General features: G+C 46.1%; 1 long non-coding RNA gene across 1 annotated transcript; it reads left to right on the plus strand.

The window, feature by feature from the left end:
• Positions 1–3963: 3963 nt before the first annotated feature.
• LOC125484394 lies at positions 3964–11138 on the plus strand. The gene is made up of 3 exons (XR_007263225.1): positions 3964–4157; positions 10384–10588; positions 10836–11138. It is a non-coding gene; the product is annotated as an uncharacterized LOC125484394 (long non-coding RNA).
• Positions 11139–19031: the final 7893 nt, after the last annotated feature.

Raw genomic sequence — 19031 nt, forward strand, 5'->3', positions numbered from 1 at the left:
CAATGACCCACACATTACCCACACACTCACACACCATACCCACTGACACACAGATTACTCACACACTCGCACTCCATATTGTACTGTCATAGAGATATACAGCAGACCCTCTGCCCCACTCGTCCTTGCCAACCAGATATCCTAAATTTGTCCAGCCCCATTTGCCAGCATTTGGCCCATATCTCTCTCAACTCTTCCTGTTCATTTACCAATCCAGATGCCTTTTCAATGTTGTAATTGTACCTGCTTCCTCCATTTCCTCTGGCAGCTCATTCCAATATGCACCTCGCTCTGCATTAAATATTTACCCCTTAGGACCCTTTTATATCTTTCCCCTCTCACCTTAAACCTATGCCATCCAGTTTTGGTCTCCCCTACACTTGGGTAAAGACCTTGGCTATTTACCCTATCCATGCTCCTCATGAGGTTTTAAATTTCTTTTAGGTCACCCCTCATGCTCTGATGTTCCAGGGGAAATAGCCCCCGCCTGTTTAGGGCGGAAGTTTAAAAGAGATATACGAGGCACGTTTTTCATACAAAGGGTGGTGAGTGCCCGGAATGTGGAAGCAGACCCAATAACAGCATTCAAGAAGCACCTGGACGGATGGGGGGATATAAATCCTGTAAGTGGAGACAGTTTTAGTATGGAAGGGCAAAATGTGTCAGCTCAGGCTTGGAGGGCCGAGGGGTCTGTTTGTGTTCTGTATTGTTCCTTGTTCTTTGTTCTATTCAGCCTCTCCCTAGAGCTCAACAGCTCCAACCCCTGCATCATCCTTGTAAATCTTTTCTGAACCCTTTCAAGTTTCACAACATCCTTCCTATAGCAGGGAGGCCAGAATTGAATGTAATATTCCAAAAGTGGCCTAACCAATGTCCTGTACAGCCACAACATGATCTCCCAGCTCCTATACTCAATGCACTGACCAATAAAGGCAAGCATACCAAACACCTTCTTCACTATCCTATCTACCTGTGACTCCACTTTCGAGGAACTATGAACCTGTACTCTAAGGTCTCTTTGTTCAGCAACACTCCCCAGGACCTTACCATTCAGTGTATAAGTCCTGCCCTGATTTGCCTTTCCAAAACGCAGCACCTCACATTTATCCAAATTAAATCCCATCTGCCACTCCTCAGCACATTTGCCCATCTGATCGAGGTCTGTGGTACTCTGAGATAACCTTTCTCGCTGTCCACTCCATCCGCTGACCCATCCATCACCTGAAAGCTCACACACTGAGCCCTCTGATCCTGTTTAATAATGGTTTCAAGTAGTGGCCACTAATTCTGTACTTCCCACTCCCCCCAACAATGGCTTTGCTGGGGTTAGTAAGGAGAACTGCACTTTATTTGGGTCCTCACTACTTGGCCACAGCATGATGGTGACAAAATTCTGCAGGTGCAGGGCAGTGCAGTACAAAAGGCGTGAAGTCTAAGTTTGCTGATTTGAAGCTGCAGCGTTCTCAGTCCCTGGAGAAATGACAAAGTGATGCAACAGCTCTCCTCTGGGTAAGAGCGGCCATGCCTGATCATTGGGAAAAATCACTGTCAAGGAAATAGCAGGGAGTGTGCCATGGGTCAAGGAGACATGGCCCATTTCTCACCAATAGCCTTGTCTTAGTCCTTCAGCTATGGGCAACAGTTGTCATCCAATCACAGAATTTTCCAGCACTGAAGTCCAGTCCGCCCATCAAGCCTATGATAGCTCCTTGATAGACCTCTCTGTTTCCATCGGTAGGAGAGTCTAGGACCCGAGGGCACAGCCTTAGAGTAAAGGGAAGACCTATTAGAACGGAGATAAAGAGAAACTTCTTCAGCCAGAGAGTGGTGAATCTATGGAATTCACTGCCACAGAAGGCTGTGGAGGCCAGGGTATTGAGTACATTTAAGACGGAGATAGACAGGTTCTTGATTATCAAGCGGATCAAGGGTTATGGGGAGAAAGCGGGAGAATGGGGTTGAGAAAGTTATCGGCCATGATTGAATGGCGGAGCAGACTCGATTGGGCTGAATGGCCTAATTTCTGCTCCCATGTCATATGGTCTCTTCAATTAATCATTTTCTTCATAAATTGGAAATTAATTGAAGTTATTTATGATCAGACAATTAAAATAAGGTAAACGGTATATTCTGAGTACAATACTCTATTTTAATGTGATCATTTTCTTCACAATATTACTGAACATTTTATATTCAGCTGTTTATATTCAGCATTTTTGATTTCACATCTTCCTCTGAGAGATGGCTTTTGACCTCCAACCCACTTGCTTCCTCAAATTCAGCTGTAAAGTCTTTGATAGCTTCACTGATTTCCTCCTGAGAATTCATGACATATGGACCTGGACACAAGAGCCAAGTGGTTTAAATCCACGCCATCCATCGCTCAGTTTATACGGAGCATTAAAACAGTCCTGTTTCTGTTGATGTAAAGACACAGCATGTTATAGTTCCTGTACCAGTGTATTGTTCAGTTGGAGTGTTAGGACAGGCCAGTTAGTATATGGATTACTTTAGCAGCCCAATGCCCAACGCTACACTTCGGATGTGTTCTGTTTTAACCACCAATAAGCTGAGTGATAATTCTGCTTTCTTTCAAACAACAAATTCATTGCTCATCATTTCAATTATGAATAATTACAGCCTTTATTTACAATTGGAACTGTAATGAAACGGGTGAGAACTTGATTTTGCAGTGTCTAGAGTCTGTGCATCAGTGACAAACTGGGGAAAAAGCCAAAGTGACCGTAACCTTTATGTTTGGTTATATCAGTGAAGTGAATAACAAAATGACCGCAACTGATTCAAAGGTTAATCCCTTAAATAGGTTAAAATACTTTCAAGATCCAGCAGGGCTGATTTGCTGAGGTGAGTCCTGTCTGGTGTTCAACTTTGAGACAGGGTGAGTGAGTGAATGAGAGAGTGAGTGATTGAGGGAGGGACAGTGTGTTCAAATGAGAGGATGTGTGTGTGAGAGTGTTTAGGTGTGTGTGCCTGAGAGAGTGGTGAGCATGCGTGTGTGTGTGTCTGTGTGTTGTGTATGTGAAAGTGGATATTAAGTGTGCAAGAGAGTGAGAGACAGAGTGTGAGAATGTGCGTGTGAGAATGTGTGTGTGTATCCGGGTCTAATATGCATGCCCATGCAAATGTGTGCCTGTGTGTGTCTGCGTGAGACTGTTTGTGCACACAAGTGTGCATATGCCTGGGTGTGTACGAGTGTACATGCATGGGCAAGTTTGTGTCTGCATAGCACGTGTGAGTGCACAAGAATGTGTGTAGGTACGAAGTGTGTGTGCATGTGCTCATTGTGTGTGTGTATTAGGCAGAGTATTTAAAAAGTAGAGGTTTTATGTGTGTGCATATGTGTGTGCCGGTGTTTGTGTGTGTGTGTCCTGTGTGTTGTGTGTGTGTATGTGTGTCTGTGTGTGTGTCTAGGTGTGTGTGGGTATGATTGTGTCTGTGGGTGTACGTGAATGCATGTGTGTCTGTGTCTGTGTGTACGTTTGTGCGCATGTGTGTGTGTTTATGTTTTTGTGTGTTTGTGTGTGTCTGTGTGTGTGTATGTTTGTGTTTGTGGTTTGTGTGTGTGTCTGTGTTGTGTGTGTGTGTTTGTGTCTATGTGTGAGTGTGTGTGTGTGTGAATGTGTGTGTGCATGAGTGTGTGTGTACATCAGTGTGTGTGTGTTTGTGTGGATGTGTGTGTGTGTCTATGTGTGAGTGTGAATGTGTGTGTGCATGAGTGTGTGTATGTGTGTATGTCTATGTGTGTGTGTGTGTCTGTGTGTCTGTGTGTGTGTATGTGTGTGTGTCTATGTGTCTGTGTGTGTGTGTGTCTACATGTGTGTGTGTGTGTGTGTGTCTATGTCTCTGTGTGTGTGGTTGGCGGGGGTGCAGTCAGTGTATGGAGTGTGTGGGAGGTGTGTGTGTGGTTGGTGGGCAGGGCCAGCCAATCGAGGGAAGGAGGTTTGATGAAGCACTGGGCCTGGCTTACTGCTGATAAGGGCCTGATGTTAAAGGCACTGCCTGTGCTATTAGCCCACTCCCAAAAAACTCACTGCTTCTCCTACACCATCAGGATGGTTCTGTTGTGGAGCTGGTGAAACCCTGGGCTTTGAGCAGCTCAGACGCCATCTGAGCACAGTCACAGAACACAGCGAAAGGTAAAACCAGTAGCTTGATCTGAAATATCAAATAACCCAGGTTGGGTGTGGGCAGGGTCTCCGGTCAATGGTGCGAGGCAGTTATTAATGAGACAAACACTCTCACAGTTCTAAGATAAATGCACTCTGACTCATCATGCTTCACAATGGAATCATTGGTAGGTTCACCGCAATCAAAACTCTGTTATCCTGAGGAGGGATTGAACAGTGGGCAGTTCACTCAAGAATAAAGCGACTAAAGAGTCTGCAGAAATAAGACCAGTGATGAGTGAGCAATAGTACACAGGCAGAATTGTTTTACACTGTGGTTTACAGATAATATCCAGGACAAAACCTTCACAAGTTGCAGCTTGCGGTGTAAGCCCACACACTCGCGAACTGCACTGGACAGAAATCAAGGTTTACTGCGGAGGGGAGAAAGAAAGTTTATTTGTCATGGTGGATAGGTTCACCAAGTCGCGTTGGGCTGCTCCTTAGCTTGTCATCAATGGACATTGTGCCTTGCTTTAGCGCCTACACTTGGCAAACAGCTGTCTGACCTTGATTCGAAGGCAGTACCAGGCTACTAGAGCAGTACCAGGCTACCAGAGCAGTACCAGGTTGCTGCCAGTTGTAGCCAGAACCAGTGAGTCACCAGCTCCCGCCTCCTGAGGAGACTGGCACCGTGAAATGACCATCACCTCCCTCTCAATTCACGCCCTTACACTCACAGACAGCATCGTGAATATCGCCAAGGTGTCAAGTCAGATTCCTGAACTCCTCTGGGTGTGGGTACCTGATCTTACGTTAAAAATCATAATAACCAGCAGGAATAAGCTACGTGGCAGGCTGGAAGAGAGAAATCACGTTAGAAATAGGATAGAATTAGCTGGGGTCAAAGAATATACAAAGGGGCCTCAGTTAGGCTCGGATGTGGATTCACAAAATGTGATTTCTAAGTAGCCAGAGATAACAAGGTGTAGAGCTGGATGAACACATGTAGAGCAGGCAAAGCAGCATCAGAGGAGCAGGAAAGCTAACGTTTCGGGCCTAGTGTGAGACAGCTGCGGAAATAGCTGGGAGCTGGCTCAAAGGGGAGCTTTGACAGCGTAATATTCCAGGGTACTAGTTATTCATGAAAGATAGGTTGAAGAAAATAGGGAGAGTTTTCATTAAGGAGAACAATGCAGCACTAGAAAGAGTGAATATCCTTGACAGAGGAAGGACTTAATCAAATTGATGTGAGTTAAGAAAGGGTTAATATACCTCTTGGCACATTTTGAAGGCGACTAAAGAGTGGGAAGGTGACAGAGGGTTAGATTTGTAAAGAAACGTTGCAGAGGTGCATGATCCACTGATAATAGGGCACCTCAACTCCCCCAACATTTTTCATTATTCGGCCCTGGGATGTGGGCAAGGTCAAAGGTTATGAAGGAGGTAATTACCTGCAGACTCTGGGGTCTGTACCGAAAACAAAAAGTGCTGGAGCTCACAACGGGTCAGGCAGCTTCCATGGAGAGAGAACTGCCTAATGTTTCGAGTCCAGATGGGTCTGATGAAGAGTCATCGAGACTCGAAATGTTAGCTTGCTTTCTCTCAAAGGTTATGAGACAGCCTCTTAGGGTCCCTGGCAGCTGGAGGTATAAGTACCAATGGTGGGGTGATGGAAGTTAAGTATTGGCGCACAAAAATGCCTTGCAAAGGTGTTCTTTCTTACTTGTCTATGTAGGTGCTCGAGGATCATGGATTTGGGAGGTGCTGTCCAACGGGGTTTGATAACTGGCTGCAGACTATCTTTATTGTAATGACTTATGGCCACTGTGTGTTGGGATGGAAGTAGTGAATGCACAAAGGAGTGGACAGGATGCTAATCAATTGAGCTGCCTTGCTTAGGGCTGATTCAAGAATCTTGAGTGTTGTTGGAGCTGTACTCATTGGGTCAAGTGGAGACCATTCCATCACACCCCTTCTAGATGGTGGATAGAACGATTGAAGCATTGATTGCAATAAGGGGAGAGAGGAGGAAGAATTTCTGAAGTATGTGCTTAGGAGAATTTTTCTGATTGGTCTGTTTACTTTCCAAGTCAGGTAAGGCATTGCTGGATATCATTTGTGGGAAATGAAGTGGGTTGAGTTAACAATGTCACGACTGGAGACCCCTTTGGGGCTAACGAGCATATTATTGTAAGCGTGCATGTGGATAACATACAACCTAGAATTTAAAGGAAGTATAATTGGAGGAGGGCAGTAACATCACTAATGCCCTTTAGGGAAGGAAGCTGCCATCCTTACCTGGTCTGGCCTACATGTGACTCCAGACGAACATCAATGTGGTTGACTCTTGACTGCCCTCTGGGCAATTAGGGATGGGCAATACATGTTGGCCTAGGCAGCAAAGCCCTTGTCCTGTGAATGAATAAAAATAAATCTGCAGAAGTGAATCCCTGGGGCAGAGGGTATAGAGAGTGACTCAATCAAATGGACCAGAATACACTTTTTTTTAATAGAATCTCTACAGTGTGGAAACAGGCCATTCAGCCCAACAAGTCTACACCAACTCTCCAAAGAGCATCCCATGCAGACTCAACCCCCTACCCTATCCCTGCACTCTCCCATGGCTAACCTACACCTCCCTGAACACTATGGGCAATTTAGCATGGCCAACCGACCCTAACCTGCACATCTTTGGACTGTGGGAGGAAACCAGAGCACCCGGAGGAAACCCACACGGACACAGGGAGAATGTACAAACTCCACGCAGACAGTTTGCCCAAGGGTGGAATTGAACCTGGGTCCCTAGCACTGTGATGCAGCAGTGCTAACCACTGAGCCACCATGCCACCCCTTTGGGATGATCGACTTAACGAAAAATAAAGACAGAAGGATGTCAGAAAGTATGGCACGAACACGGAACGAGTTGCCAGAGGAAGTGATAGATCCCGGTACAGTTACAACATTTGAAAGATGTTTGGATAAGTGCATGGATAGGAAAGGTTTAGAGGGACACGGACAAAATGCAGGCAAGTTGGACTAGTCTGGTTTGGGAAACTTGGTCAGCATGGACTGGTTGGAGCAAAGGGTCTGTTTCTGTGCTGTTTGACTGTATGAATGACTGAAATTGTGGGAAGGTCTGACAGAAATGGAAAGCTGACAGCAAACATGAATGAGTGGCAGAGGGGTAACTGGTAGAGTGACGGACTGGGCTTATGGGAAATGAGACAAACAAGTTCTCGGAGTTACTGGAAGTTTAACAGGAAGCATGATGAAAGGACCTGTAAATGCGTGAACAAATGTTCCGAGTCCCTACTTACGAAAGGCAAGACCTGCGTAATTACATCCGACTGCAAGAGTATTTGATAAATTAATTAGATGCTGATCTGAACTATTGGCATATCTTCTCTGATAATTGTCCAAAGTGTTTCAGAAAACCTAGCCAGGTCTTTGTGGAGGAATATTTTGTAATCCTTTGAGATAAAGTAGAAAGCTTAGTTTAATTATTCCCTACCTCTTCCCACTTCAGTGGAGGCACTGCCTTTACAGAAGAAGAGTTGGAGATAGGGGACTTTATAAATGTAGCCTCATTAAGAAGTTTTGCACATATAAAAACACCCCAGTATTGGAATATTACTTCACGCCATTGTACAAAAGCAATTTACTGCATTTTGAATGACTTGCCAAAACAAGCTACAAAATCTAATTTGACATGACTTCAGTTCGTTTATCCTTTCAAATGCCAACTTGTACGAGGGCTCTTAAGCAAAGCAAGACAGAAAATACAACAGCAAAGGTCGAAAATTGTGGATTCTGAAACAAAAACAGAAATTGCTGGAGAATTTCATCCGGTCCGGCAGCATCCAACAGAGTTAACGTTATGAGTCCAATACGATTCTTCTGAATAAGATTATACTGGGATGAAAAGTTAACTGAATAAAACAAGAGTCTGGTCTTGAGTAGGCACGAGATAGAAGTAGCAAATTGGGAAGGGAGGGGGGATTATGTGAAGCAAATTCCCTCATCATTATGAACGAGTGAATAAACAAAAGCAGTCCAGCCTGAAAGAGGAAGGAAGAGCACATTAAATTATGCTGTAGCTAAATTGAGCTCTATAAATATCAGTTTTTAAATGTAATACTGTCATGCGTTGTTTGAATATTCCAGGAAAAGTGTTTCATCAAAAGTAAAAATGGTGCTCCGAACCGTAAATTGTGTGGTGATTCCAAGGTTAAAAATAATCTCATGAAGCCTGTGTGTTAGTCATCGGTCTGAACCACAGCACCGTCCTGCTCGGTGTCCTCATCCTGCTGAAGTGGCCACACGCTTTAGGGAGCTATTGTGAAAATCAACAGCTCACCTCAGCAAAAGCAGGACGATATCATACTGTGCGGCCTACTGTTGACCCAAAGTTTAATCTTTCAGAAATCCTGTGGTTTTGCCTGTAGCATTGTGGAAGGTGGGGCTTCCCAAGCCGTGGGGCGTGACCTCTGACCCCAATGGGGCCATCTTCCCAAGCCGTGGAGCAATACCTATGGCCCTCATATGGTCGTCTTTCCAAACTGTGGGGCGTGACCTCTGGCTTCAATGGGGTTGTCTTCCCAAGCCCTGGGCCATGACCTTTGCCCCCAATAGGGTCATAAGACGAGGCTTCAAGGGGTCACGAGCTTCAAAACGGCAAATATCTCGGGGAATGGTTTTGTAATTACCAGGCCCCTATTCTCAGTTGGCCTACTGCCCATAATACAGACTGACTACTCACTGAAGCCTGGTTTCTGTTGGGACTACAACAAGCCAGTGGAGTTTGTTTTTCTTCTTTTATCAACAATACCACCAGCCCCCTTCCTACTCATGCTAAACACCTGATTCCACACTCTTCCTGTCAATTCAGAATGAAAATGTTCCCCATTCCCCACTCCCCATACTCCCAGTTCCCTGCTCGACATCCTCTCATGGCCTCCCCAGAACTTCCCTCCGTGTCAACACACAGTCTGAGGCCACTCTGTAGGGTCATGTCAGGATAAAACTTGGGAAACATGGCTCAAAGAGCTAAACCTAAGTTTGAACTTGCGAAAGTCAGGAGATGGCCATAGTAAGAACGGAATATTATTTATACAGTGTTCAACCAAAGGGTGCACAAGCCATGATTAAACTGCTCATTCCTTTTTTTGTGTGTGGTTTTCTTTAAATGAGAGGGTTTGTGACATAATTATAGGAAGTGGTTCGAGTCAGACAGGGAGAGGGCAGAAAACGCAGCTGAAGGTGACATATCGATTGATTGATTGCTGTCACATGTACCGAGATACAGTGAAAAGTGTTGTTTTGCGTGCTATACAGGCAGATCGTACCATGCAAAGTGCATCAGGGTAGCAGAGCGGAGTGCAGGATATAACGTTGCAGCCACAGAGAAGGTACAGAGAGAGCGAGGTCAACATTAACATTTGAGAGGTCCATTCGGAGTCTGATAACAGCGGGGAAAAAGCTGAACTTGAATCTGTTCGTCCATGCAATCAAACTTTTATATCTTCTGCCCTGACGGAAGAGGGTGGAAGAGTGTATAACCAGGGTGGGAAGGGGTCTTTGATGATGTTGGTTGCTTTCCTGAGGTAGCGGGAAGTGTAGATGGAGTCAATAGATGGAAGGCTGGTTTGTGTGATGGACTGGGCTGTGTTCATGACTCTTTGTAGTTTCTTGCTTTCTTGGGAAGAGCATTTGCCATACCAAGTTGTGGTGCATTCAGATAGGATGCTTTCATTTGTGTTAATAACATAAGGAAACATTTGTTAACATAGGTTAACAAATCCCAACGACCCTACTCCTACGTAATTGGCTGTTTTTGACTGAAAAAGAATCAATGGGCTGAAGGGTCTTTCTCTATGACTCCCAATGCTATCTACACCAACATGGAACATATTTATCTGCACATGCTGTTATGCAACAAATATAATTGCAAGGTTGGAAATCAAAAATTGGTGAATAAAACAATCAATGCACAGTGCAAGGCTTTCAAGAGGCGATGTTTTGAGTACTGATATGGAGATGTGTTATCTAAAGTATGAATTTATAGTCTCTGCCATTGCATACAGCACAGAAGACATTGGCTACACCAGCAAAAAAATGTTGCATTTGTGAAGAATGAGCTGTGTGAATGGAGACACCGAGTCTGCACCACTTTCTGAGAGCGGTCACATGGCCCAGTTTGAGTGTGTATCAATATTAGTTTTGATCGTAGACTGACACAGTGAACTTGCTACAGGTGCATCAGACTTTTCCATCCATCCTTCTTCAAAAACCCCGCTCATCAAAACTTGTGAGTTGAAAACCCACTGGAACACCCCATTGCAGCAAATGGAGGCTTCTTAAGGACAAAGTCTGAACTTACAGCCACTGTATGTCCAAGAAATTTCAACCAGTCATAACTGATCCACGGGAAAAACCCCAGTACCAATAACTAGGGTTTGGTAAGTGAATTTGACTGCAGATCAGCATTTTGGGAATAAAATTCAGTGAACAATTAATTTCTTTCCTGAATTTAACTGTTACTCTTCAACGTTCCTCTGAGGAAGCACGCTGCAAAGTTTTAGTATGTGTAAGTGTGTTGCTTTTCAAGAATGGAGCTGAACCTATTTGCACTCTTGTTAATAATCTTTGGACCTTCTCTTGAGAAAAGTGTTTTGCAACCAATGAATCTTTATTTGTTGATGTAAGGTACCCAGCTGATTTGATCCTGGTACTTCTGGACTAGAGGATTGCAAACATAACAGCCAAGTTTGAGAGAAGAGAGGATAAATCAGATAACTACATACTCATCAGCTGCCTGTCACCGATGGGGGTAAATTCTACAGGCAAAAGTTCAGAAGAAATCAATATTTGTCACTTGGAAAAACAAGGGTTAATGATTGACAACCAACAATGATTTGTTAAAAGTACATTTTTTCCGATGAACTTTCATTGAGTTTTTTGATGAAGCAAAGGAGAGTGTTGATGAGGATAATACAATTATTGATTTGATTTGATTTGATTCATTATTGTCACATGTACCGAGGTACAGTGAAAAGTTTTGTTTTGCGTGCAATGCAGGCAGATCAATACCATACAAAGTGCTTTAGGGTAGGAGAGCAGAATGAAGAATACAATGTTACAGCTGCAGAAAAGGTGCACAAAGTGCGAGATCGACATTAAGTTTAAAATTTGACAGATCCATCCAGAAATCTAATAACAGCAGGGAAGAAGCTGTTCTTGAATCTGTTGGTATGTGTGTTTAAGCTTTTGTATCTTCTGCCTGATGAAAGAAGTTGGAAGCGATTATAACCAGGGTGGGAGGGATCTTTGATTGTATTGGCTGCCTTCCTGAGGCTGCGAGAAGTACAGATGGAGTCAGTGGATGGAAGATTTATTTGCATGATGGACTGGGGTGTGTTCACAACTCTCTGTAATTTCTTTCAGTCTTGGGAAGATCAGTTGCCATGCCAAGCTGTGATTCATCCAGATAGAATGCTTTCTGTGGTGCATCTGCAACTTTATTGTTGCATAGATAGACTTCCAAATGGCTCTGATCAAGTGCTACATAACAGGGGTGCTAGCAATATCAAAGACCATGGGGTTATAAGGACATCGACGAGATTGGGTATAAAATTGACCAAATGATAGGGAGTTAAGGTTTGACAAATGGTTGTTGACTTTTTAAAAAGCAGATGTAAATAAAAAATGGCATTCCCAAGCTTTCAGTGTTAGGACAATCGCACATTTTAATATAACTTAATGATCTGGGCTTGGGCACGCAGAAATCATAATTTAAAACATTGCAGATACATAAAATCTCGAAGGTCGAGGATTAGGAGCAGGAGATTTCCAGAGTATTCGGACAGTCTGGAGAAATGGATTGACATGTGACAGTCGACATTTAGCACGACAATGTAAAACTAAATGTTCCCAATGATAGGGCACGATTGAAACATGATTGTTTTATTTTCTCTTCCTGCCGACGCTGCCTGTTTTGCTGATAAAGCTAATTGGCAGTGTTTCTCATGTTGACTCTCAGCCAGCGTTCTGGCATCCTCCTTCCCTCCCCTCCCCCTGTCATACCTTCCCGTTGAGGGTCAGGAGTTCCTTGCTCTGCTACAGCCCTCGCCCACCAGATCCACCACATTGGCTGTGCCCAGGCTGACAGCTTTCCTGTTAGCTCCACTCCCATTTTCCGAGTGGGTTGGAATGCCCAATATCTGTCAAACCTGACCCACCAAAGGGAGATTCGTCAATAACCTCTATCAGCACAGCATCATTGATAATAGGTGTGGGCACAATACCAAACACCAGCTGTGGGCACAATACCAAACACATGCCTGCTGTAAAATCAGGTTAAACTCTTGGCTGTTGTTTCATGCCAAGGTAGAATTTACCACTTAATCCCTACTGGCAAGCAATTACTTAGAGTCATAGAGTCATACAGCATGGAAACAGACCCTTTGGTCCACGCCAAACATAATCCCAAACTAGACTAGTCCCATCTGCCTGCTCCTAGCCCATAACCCTCCAAACCTTTTCTGTTCATGTACTTACCCAAATGTCTTTTAAATGTTGTAATTGTGCCCACATCCACCAATTCCTCAGAAGTTCATTCCACACTCAAACCACCCTCTGTGTCCTCTCTGTCAGAAAGTCAGACAGAATATAAACCAGAGTACATAAAGTCATAAAGTCTTAGAGTCATAGAGGCATACAGCACAGAAACAGGCCCTTTGGTCCAACCAGTCCATGCTAACTAAGTTTCCTAAACTGAACCAGTCCCAATAAGGTTCTGGCCCATCTCCCTCTAAACCTTTCCTATGGATTTATCCATCCAAATGCCTTTTAAATGTTGGAATTATATCAGTTTTTACCACTTCCTCTGGCAGCTCGTTCCACACACGTACCACCCTCTGCGTGAAAAAGTTTCCCCTCAAGTCCTTTTTAAATCTCTCCCCTCTCATCTGAAACCTGTGCCCTCTAGTTTTGACCACCCCTAACCTGGGGGAAAAGACCTTGGCTATTCACCCTATCCATGCCTGTCATGATTTTATAAAGTCACCCCTCAGCCTCCAATGCTTCAGCGAAAGAAATCCCGGCCTATCCAGCCTCTTCTTGTAACTCAAACCTTCCAGTCTCGGTCACATCCTTGTAAATCTTTCCTGCACACCTTTTCCAGTTTAATAACATCCTGCCTATAGTGGGGCGACCAGAACTGGACACAGTGTTCCAAAATGGTCAACAAGGAGTTGGAATCGGAGTGGACCATTCAGCCCATTGAGCCTTTCCCTAAGTGGTAAGATCGTGGCTGATTTTGTGCTTTGACACCATTTTCCGACCTTGAATCCCAAGACACTGAATCACTTTGGATCCCGGCCTTGACTGTATTCAGACGCAGTGGGTTCACAACCCTCAGGGATTCCAACGATTCTCAACCCTTTGTGCCGAGTTTATCTCAGTTCACACTGATTGACCCCGTTGCTCTGAGATTGTGTCCCTAGGTTTTGCTTTGCTTAAAAGTGGAAAAAGCTTCCCAGTGCCTAGAGATAGTAGGAACTACAGATGCTGGAGAGTCTGAGATAACAAGGTGTAGAGCTGGATGAACACAGCAGGCCAAGCAGCATCAAGAGGAGCAGGAAGGCTGACGTTTCAGGCCTAGACCCTTCTTCAGAAATGGGGGAGGGGAAGGGGGTTCTGAAATAAATAGGGAGAGAGGGGGAGGTGGATAGAAGATGGATAAAGGAGAAGATAGGTGGAGAGGAGACAGACAGGTCAAAGAGGCAGGGATGGAGCCAGTAAAGGTGAGTGTAAGTGGGGAGTTAGGGAGGGGATTGGTCAGTCCAGGGAGGACGGACAGGTCAAGGGGGAGGGATGAGGTTGGTAGGTAGGCGATGGGGGTGGGGCTTGAGGTGGGAGGAGGGGATAGGTGGGAGGAAGGACAGGTTAGGGAGGCAGGGACGAGCTGGACTGGTTTTGGGATGCGGTGGGGGGAGGGGAGATTTTGAAACTTGTGAAATCCACATTGATACCATTGGGCTGCAGGGTTCCCAAGCGGAATATGAGTTGCTGTTCCTGCAACCTTTGGGTGGCATCGTTGTGGCACTGCAGGAGGCCCAGGATGGACATGTCGTCTGAGGAATGGGAGGGGGAGTTGAAATGGTTCGCGACTGGGAGGTGCAGTTGTTTATTGCGAACCGACACAGCCTCTCTGCTCCTATGATGCTGCTTGGCCTGCTGTGTTCATCCAGCCCTGCACCCTGTTGTCTCTTTTTTTTTACACACTGTGTTTAAAGAAATGTAATGAATTTGCTTACGTTCCCATGTCATTGTCAAACTGCCCCAGCATATTGTTGTGAGCAATGTCATAAGATTGAGTGTCCTCAGAACATTACTGCGGTTTGAAAGGCTGGTGACAGTGACTAGGAAACTGGGCCCAAACCTCCATGAAGCGCTACCTGTCGTTGTAAAGGAAGCTGGTCATTAATGTCACATTTGCGTATCTCCCTTCACAACTTCAGGGTGCTCCCACCCTCAAGAGACCGCACCGCAGCCGCTGCGGTACACTTGAGGTGCAGGCGCTATCCAAATGCAGGAATCGAATCTTGTCGGTTTTTGGACAGATAAGGAGAGAGAGGAAACAGAGCCCGGGGATCTGGAAACGAATGTGAAGCAGGAAGTGCCGGAGAACCTCAGCCAGGTCTGACAGCATCGGAGGAGAGGGAAACAGAGCTCACATTTCAGGGCCTGGCGACCCTTCCTCAGAAGAGAAAGCAGCCAAGAAAGGGCAACGCTTCTGCTGATGGTGGGTGGAGGGGGGGGGGGGTGGGGGGATGGGAAGAGAGTGAGAGAGGTTGGAGAAGTGAGAAAAGAGTGAGACAGATGGATGGAGACAGTGCCCATAGAGTCATACAGCACGGAAACAGACCCTTCGACCCAACTCATCCATGCTGACCAGGTTTTCTAAACTGAACTAGTCCCGTTTGCTTGTGTTTGGCCCCTATCCCTCTAAACATTTCACATCCATTAACCCATCCAGATGCCTTTTAAATGTTGTAATTGTACCAGCCTCCTCCACTTCCTATGGCAGCTCATTCCATACACACACCACCCTCTGTGTGAAAAATTTACCCCTCAGGTCCCTTTTAATTCTTTCCCCTCTCACCTCAAGCCTACGCTGTCTAGTTTTGGACTCCCCCACCCCAGGAAAAAGACCTTTGCTATTCACCTTACCTATGCCGCTCATGATTTTAGAAACTTCTATATGGTCACCCCTCAAACCTCCAACAATCCTGGGGAGAAATAGCCCCAGCATATGCGGCGTCTCCTTAAAACTCAAACCCTCCAGTCTTGGTAACATCCTTATAAACTATATTTGCATCCTTTCCAGTTTAACTAACATCCTTCCTTTAGCAGCACAATCAGAATTATATGCAGCACTCCAAATGTGGTCTTACCAGTGCCCTGTACAGCTGTTAGATAACGTCTCAACTCCTATACTCAATGTTCTGACCGATGAAGGCAAGCATGCCAAATGCCTTCTTCACCACCCTGTCTACCTGCAGTGCCACTTTCAAGGAACTATGTACCTGCATCCCTAAATCTTTCTGCTCGACAACTCTTTTCAGGACCCTACCATTCACTGTGTATGTCCTGCCCTGGTTTATATGACAAAAAAAAATCTTGTTTTGTTAAAAAGCCATGCGTATTAACTCTGAGATAGCGGGAACTGCCGATGCTGGAGATTCTGAGATAACAAGGTGCAGAGCTGGATGAACACAGCAGGCCAAGCAGCATCAGAGGAGCAGGAAAGCTGATGTTTTGGGTCTAGACCCTTCTTCAGAAATTGGTATTAACTCTGCTTTTCTTGCTACAGTAGCTGCCTGACCTCTGACGGTTTCAGGCAGTTTCAGTTTCAAATGGGGTAAAAATGGAAAGCAGACAAAAGGCTTGTTGTTAGGAAGCCAGGAGCAGAATAGGTGATAATGGGAACTGGCAACAGTTGAAAATGCTGGGAGCAACCCAAAGCCTGGGGGTGTGGGAATGGGTATTGGACCCTGATTGCAGATGTTTGCAAGTTCGCTGTGTGCTGTAGTGCACAGCTCCTGATCAACACAATGAGGGCACTGTCTCTGTATGACAATGTGGCTAACATTCTGTTGCTGCCATTGGGAGGTATTTGGTCAGGGAGGCCTGGTCAAACCGGTGGGTTTTGTAAATAAAAGTAGAGCAGTGGCAAGTGACACCAGCTCTGGGCTCTGGGGCAGAAGCAATGTGTAACCTTCCCTCCAGTGATCTAGACTGTGTGCCAACCTTCCTCAACACACGCTGAGCTGATAATTCCCATCACCCCCTTCCCCGAGCTAACCTTTCCCTTTCCCCCCAAACTAAACTTTCCTCTTCCTCCCCAATAGCTAATCTTTCCCCTTCCCCCTGAGCTAACCGTCCCCCTTCGCCCCTCCGAACTAACCTTTCCCCTTTCCCCGCCAAGCTAACCTTTCCCCCTCTCCACCCACCCCCCACGCCACCATGCTAACCTTTCCAGTCTCCCCCTGCAGCTTCTCAGTTGGAGCCTGTGGGTGAGGGAGCCCTGAGAAACAGGATACAGTGTGGAGGGCCATTGTACCATAGTGCCTCCAGAGGTCAGGGTCAGTCCTGCGACTGATCACAGCCTCCTGTAGGAGAAGGGTGGTGATATTTCCACCAAGTGCAGTCTCCTGCTCCCATTGTACATCACCATCTCCTACAGTACAGAGGTAAATGCGTTAGTGAGAACCCAGTATTATGGTTGTAGAGCTGCCAGGGTAAGAGTATTGTTTTTGAGAACTTCCAGGACTGGGTGCGATGTGAAAAAGTGATTTTTTTCTATAAATTCATGGGATGTGGGTGTCGCTGGCTGGGCCCACAATTATTGCACGTCTCTAGTTGCCTCTTGAGAAGGTGGGGGTGAGCTGCCTTCTTGAACCGCTGCAGTCCCTGTGCTGTAGGCTGACCCACAATGCCCTTAGCGAGGGAATTACAGCATTTGGATCCAGCAACAGTGAAAGAACGGTGATATATTTCCGAGTCGGGATGGCGAGTGGCTTGGAGGGGAACTTGCAGGGGGTGGTGTTCCCATGTATCTGCTGCCCTTGTCCTTCTAGATGGAAGCAGTCGTGGGTTTGGAAGGTGCTGTATAAGGATCTTTGTCAAACTTCTGCAGTGCATCTTGTAGATAGTACACACTGCTGCTACTGAGCGTCGGTGGTGGAGGGAGTGGATGCTTGTGGATGTGATGCTAATCAAGCGGCTGCTTTATCCTGGATGGTGTCAAGCTTCTTGAGTGTTGTTGGAGCTGCCCCCATCCAGGGCGAGTGGGGAATATTCCATCACACTCCTGACTTGTGCCTTGTAGATGGTGGACAGGCTTAGGGGAGTCAGGACATGAGTTACTCGCTGCAGGATTCTCAGTGCCTTACCTGGTTTTGTAGCCACATGTGTTTACACGGTGAGTCCAGTTCAATTTCTGATTAGTGGTAACTCTCAGGAAACACACCAGTCCAAGTGCCATGTCCAGATAGTTGGAGATTGGCGATGGATGGCGATGAGGCCCAGTGAGCTGAGCAGCAGAGGAGACGGGTGGCCAAGCTGTTACTAGCAACAACATGGGAATGGCCACCCCCTTGCCAACTCAGCTCAGATCATTGAACTTGTTATAACTCTGCAGGCAGGTCAGTGGAACACTGCCTTGATATCTTGTGTTTGTGAAGCTTAGTGCAGATGTAGGGGCTGCTCCCCGCAGCCCTCTGTTCTCCGTGCACTCTGCATCTCAGAGATACCCCTTCAATGACCCTTATTGTTGTCTGTAAATAAGTCTGTATCTCCTCTCTGCAGCTGGCTCTGGTGGGAAGGTGTCTGGTAATCGGAATGTGCTTTATCGCTTTAAATAAACTTATCAATCCCTGAGGAGTGACGGACTCTCCGACCAATATTGGCAGCATGGTGCCATCCGCTCGCCATACAGGATCTCCCTCCCTTAACCCACTCCCCACTACCTGTTTGCCTTCGCCTTGCCAACCACACTTCAGTTCCCCTTGCTGCTCGAGCTCCTTCAGCTTCTGCAGTTAACCCACAAAGTTCACTCCACATTCACTTCGACTGACAGTTCCCCCCCTCCCCTTTGTGCGGGGTCCCCTTTCCCAATACAGACCACCCCCCTCCACCCAACCCCCTGGCATATGAAGTCAACGAGCTTTGTGGCAGCTATCAAGCAGCTCTTTCTCCGCTGACTGAAGGGTGAGGGTAAGAGGTGATAGTGACATTCCCAGGTCTGTTCTGTACAATCCAGGCCAGCAGTGTCTCAGGGAGGGTTCAGGCCCATTAGGTAAAGCTCAGAGAACAGGCCTGTCTTCTGAGTTAGCACCTCCTGGTTACAATTTAGTAAGAACGTCGAGATCAAGTTCTACACCGTGCTGGTCTGCGTGTTTAACAGGTATTTATCTTGACCTTCATCGGGAAGCTTGGCCACAGCTGCTCCTGTCTGTAAAACACCGTAATCGTGTCGGGACAAGGTGGTGGGGGGCATCTATTCAGTATCCTTCCGGAGGAACCCTCCATGGGATTGGCCCGGTATCCGTTTCCCTCAGCAGGCTGCCCGAGCTCCCGGAATTCCTTTGCTTTAATCATTGCCATTCGAGAAACAAAATGATTGGCTTGTGGAAAGAATTTGGAAGAAATTAATTTGTGACCTGCGCAGCCAAGAATAACTGTGGTTTGCGATTGCAACGCGCGGTGGGTGTCCGGTTGCTGACTCTCCTACCTACTGTTTCTTTTTTGTGTGTGTATGTGTGAGTGTGTGTGTGTGTGTGTGTGTGTGTGTCTGTCTGTCTGTCTGTCTGTGTGTGTGTGAGTGTCTGTCTGTGT

The sequence above is a fragment of the Rhincodon typus genome, chromosome 11 (genome assembly GCF_021869965.1).
Source record: "Rhincodon typus isolate 14 chromosome 11, sRhiTyp1.1, whole genome shotgun sequence".
Taxonomy (NCBI): Eukaryota; Metazoa; Chordata; class Chondrichthyes; order Orectolobiformes; family Rhincodontidae; genus Rhincodon; species Rhincodon typus.